Genomic DNA, 5000 nt, shown 5'->3' with positions numbered 1-5000 from the left:
CGGAGCAAAACGTCAGCCATCTCAGCACCCTGGAACCCCCCGGGTGGCACAGGGCTGGATGGGGCTTTCGTATAACAGGGACGGTGCTGCCTCTCGCTTCGCTCGCTGTCCGCCGCTCGCCGCTCGCTCGTGCAGCCAAAAATGGCCAGTTTTGGCCCGTTTTTGGGCCGTTTTGGCCAGTTTTTGGCCTGTTCTTGCATTGCGCGGTGACCGTCGAGAGCGGAGCAAAACGTCAGCCATCTCAGCACCCTGGAACCCCCCGGGTTGTCACGACCTCAGCTGGTTTTGCCTAAGGCGTGCGGCACCCTTGCGTGTCCGTCCGCAAAGGTCAGCCTCCCCGAAGCCTCCCATTGTCCCTTAGGACCACCAAAAGAGAGAACGGGTTAGAGAGAACGCCTCAAACGGGATCCACAAGCAAACATGTCCGAAAAACACTTCATAGACAATGCAAATTACAAACAGACTTTACAAGCTCTGAACAGTGGCACAACAAAGGGTAAAATGGTCCATTACAGACCGAAAAGCTCTCTCACGTGTCCACATGACACAACCTTTATTTACAAGCCTAAAGAGGCCACCAACCCAACTAAAATGGGACTTATAAGCCTTCGGCCGCCCCTTTACATTCTGTACAGGGCATGAACATGCCAAAAGACACGGACACACATAAGCATTACATCCAACGTCTTGTTGAGAAGTTTGTCCGTGACATTCTCCCCCACTTATCCCTTCGACGTCCTCGTCGAAGCCTTTGTGAACACTGCAACTCTTCGCCTTTTGCTGAGTCTTCAATCTTCTGCTCCAGCTGCAATGCGCCTCCTGGCTCCCAGCTGCTCTCCGCTGCTGTTTCTGAGTAGTCGAACCTTTGATCCGCCATGCTGCTTCAACTCGCCAATGACTCTGACTCTGGTGTGGGGTTGGCTGAGTTGTGTTGATCCTCGTTGATTCCTGCGGATCCACCAAATGAAGGAAAAGACCATCCTTACTGCGCCAGTCTCTCAAAATCTCCACATGCTGCTTGAACTGGGTGGATGCTTGTTGGAGCTTTAACGAGCATCGCCTCGCAAACTTTTGAAGTTTTGGGTCCTTCCTCCACAAAATCTGCTCATTGACTCTTCTTTCAGTTAGTTGTCACATCCAAGTAGGTTCGCATCACTTCCGCTTTCGATTGGCATTTCGTTGGGAAATGAAGCGGACAATCTACTCTCAGTAGCACTGATCACCGTTGGTGAGGATTTGACAACTATTGTCTTCCATTATCTTCGAAGGGTCTTTGAACTTGTGCAGAGCTCCTCTGCTGGATAGATAAGAGAATTGGGGTACTCGGTTTCGCCCATTCTCTTAAGAGTTGAGAAGGCAAAGGTTACTTGACTTCGCCCGCCTCCTCGAGGTTGTACTTCATGCATCGAGCTGGTTACTGGTCTTCGCCCGCTCTTTGCTCACACTTCTGAAGCACTTGAAGTGTTTGCACTCCTTGCATTGAGTTAGTTACTGTGATTCACCTTCTCAATGCCATCGAACTTCTGGAATGCAGGAAGTTTCCACCCCAACTTGGAGTAATTCTCTGATAGATGAGGTCGCCTCTGGGATTGTACCGTCTTCTCCATCAACCCTGCCGCCTACTCCACTGAGTAGCAAAGGTACAGCACCGCGTACTGCCTGCTTCGTTCCTTGGTCGTGCACTCTTGCATGACCCGAAGTCCTTCACTTACGACAATCTTGATGAGAAACTTGTTGACACCGGTCTTACGAAGTTTCTTGGCCTCTGCCCTTCAGCCTTGTCCCGGTACTTGGAGATTGCCTCTGCATGCTCCACCTCCTCGGCCCCTTTCACGACCAAACGCTCTCCCTCCGTGAGAGCAAGGGATCAATGACTTTGACGGAAGTCCCGCCTCTGCGGTACCATGGCGCTGCCATGCCCATGGCCCTACTATCCGTCGCTTCGCATCTGCATCCCTTTTCTTCACGATCAGTAGACATGTCTCCGTGGCCCTCCTCTGAGTCCACCTCCATTCTAACTGATGCTTGATTTTGGGTAGCTAAGTCCCTCTGGACTCGTCGTCGCTTCCTCGCCCCTTTCGACCCCCTGCTTCAACACCTCTGTGTTCTCCAAGCAGCTCCTTCTGGTCGATGGAAAGACAGACTGCACTCCCATGCATGGCCTCTGCCATCGCATTGTAGGGTTTGCACCGATTCTGTTCTCCATAGCTTCCTTGGTAGCAACGTTCGCTTACTCGGCCTTGTCCTCTGACTTGCCGGGCTCCCTTAAGCGAATATGAGCTCTGGAGCAGTCCAACTCTCCAGCTGCTTCGATCATACCTCTGCATGATCAAGTCCCTCCCATGGAACGCACTGGTACTTGCATACGAACTTTTCCCTTGGTGGAACCCAGCCCCCATATGCTGATGACCAAGGTTTTCATCCGATGCAAAATTCGGTGCACGCCCGGAAGACCCGCCTCTGCGGTACCATGGCCTTCACTCCTTGAATCCATAGCCCTTCTTGCCGTCGTGTTGTTCACCAAAGCGGAGCTCCCAGTAGCTCCCGATCATACCTCCATATGATCACATCCCTCACGGGACGAGTTGTGTGTATCGCATTGCCACGAACTGTTCCACCACGATCCGCTGCACCATGTCGCCTCCTGGTGACATCTCCATTGCATTCTGATCCTTGGGGAATAAACTCGAATTGTGAACCCTCCATGTGTGGCCTCTGCCAATACATCGCCGGGTCTCTTCCACCTTCGATTTTGTTCGCTCCTTTGGCAATCGATCTTCATCCACCCACTCTTGGGTCACACCTAGATGAAGCACCGCTCTAGGACAGTCCATCGCCTAGTAGCTCCCAAAGTCCGCCGACTTCGCTGTAATTTGTGCACCATTGCCTGGATCCTGGGCCTCTGCCCCTACCAGCACAATCTCTGCTGCGCACCGCTTCCTTCCTAGCAACTCGAATGGCAACACTGTGGCATATTCTTCAAGAGTACCCGCCTCTGCGTCCTCTTGCCCCGTGCTAAGGCCTTCTGAACTCAACTTCGCCTCCGCAAATTGAGTCGCCTTAGTTCCTTCATCAAATGCTCCTCCGAGATGAGGTGCATGTGCCCTGAAGCTCCCTTCGTCTTTGGCACCATGCAAGATGAGTCCGCTCCGTCAGAATGAAGGACCCATGGAACAACATGATCCTGCTCTTGCCTCTGCAAGTGTTCATGTCCTTGACCCCTGTCTAAGGAAAGCACTGTGCCTCTGCTCCATGTTCCAACTTCTCTGCTGGCTCCCTTCATGCGGCTTGGGTACTTCGCCAAGTTACACCCAAGTTGCTCCGCTCCTCGTTTTCGCATTGAGTCGATGGTGGCCCTCGTGCCCACCATTCCACGGGTCAGCCCTCCCTTGAGTCCGATCTCATATCGACTCCAAGTGTGCCTTCAATTGTGTTGCTCCCCCACTTGATCTCGCAATGCATCCACCAATGCATTCTTTCGAGCGAGATCATGCAGCAACTCCTCGCTGCTTGCTCGGTCCATTGAGCTTCGTGGAGTTGTTGTTTGTGAGGTACTCCTCCTCAACATGTGAAGTCCGTCTCACATGATTCTCCCTCTGGAGTGCCGAGACTTATCCCTCCTGGATAACTATCCCATTGGAGCAACATCTCTCTTCGTTTCGGAGACCACCATCCCCTTGGACTACTCCGATCTGCTGAACAAACTGTGCATTGTTCTGCCTCCTGCAAACGCACTTGCTAGATTGCGACTCCTCGTCAATACAGCCACCGCTGCACCCCTCAAGGCCTAGCAACATGCTGAACTAGTTGCACACTTCAGCCTCCTCCGGATATATCCTTCGCATGCCGAAGAGAAAGTTTCAATGCTCCATGGTGCCGAGTCTCGACCGCCTTGGGATGGCCACGAACATTCCGTCGTCCGCATACAAGCCCATGCATGAGTACCAAATTCTTCGAGTTAGCAATTCCCCTCACCTCTGTGAGCTTTGCATAACTCTTTTGGTCGTTGAGCAACTCATTCCACCTTGGATGGTCTCATTCTTGCCAAGCGCCTCGCTTGCCTAGAGCACCATCAAGTATAGTTGTCAACGTTGAGCCGTAGCTCAAACTCAGCCACCCCAACCTTTGTGCGCTCCAAATTCTTCCAAGCTTGCCTGTTCTCGTGGTGCCTCTTGCGCGAAGGGTTGGCCATTCCTCTGAATGCCAATGCCAGATGCCCGCTCCTCTGAGCGACTCTTTTCCCTACATCTCCATGCCCGTTTTCCCTCAAACGGTCGCGCGTGTGCTGACTGCCCTCAACGCAGCCCTGCTAGGTCCCCCACGTTTGCATGTCAAGTGTTTCTATGAGTGCTTGTCCCGCTCTGATACCAAATGTCACGACCTCAGCTGGTTTTGCCTAAGGCGTGCGGCACCCTTGCGTGTCCGTCCGCAAAGGTCAGCCTCCCCGAAGCCTCCCATTGTCCCTTAGGACCACCAAAAGAGAGAACGGGTTAGAGAGAACGCCTCAAACGGGATCCACAAGCAAACATGTCCGAAAAACACTTCATAGACAATGCAAATTACAAACAGACTTTACAAGCTCTGAACAGTGGCACAACAAAGGGTAAAATGGTCCATTACAGACCGAAAAGCTCTCTCACGTGTCCACATGACACAACCTTTATTTACAAGCCTAAAGAGGCCACCAACCCAACTAAAATGGGACTTATAAGCCTTCGGCCGCCCCTTTACATTCTGTACAGGGCATGAACATGCCAAAAGACACGGACACACATAAGCATTACATCCAACGTCTTGTTGAGAAGTTTGTCCGTGACAGGGTGGCACAGGGCTGGATGGGGCTTTCGTATAGCAGGGACGGTGCTGCCTCTCGCTTCGCTCGCTGTCCGCCGCTCGCCGCTCGCTCGTGCAGCCAAAAATGGCCAGTTTTGGCCCGTTTTTGGGCCGTTTTGGCCAGTTTTTGGCCTGTTCTTGCATTGCGCGGTGACCGTCGAGAGCGG

Source organism: Musa acuminata, unplaced genomic scaffold, assembly GCF_036884655.1.
Source record: "Musa acuminata AAA Group cultivar baxijiao unplaced genomic scaffold, Cavendish_Baxijiao_AAA HiC_scaffold_407, whole genome shotgun sequence".
Taxonomy (NCBI): Eukaryota; Viridiplantae; Streptophyta; class Magnoliopsida; order Zingiberales; family Musaceae; genus Musa; species Musa acuminata.
This window is presented reverse-complemented; position numbering follows the sequence as displayed.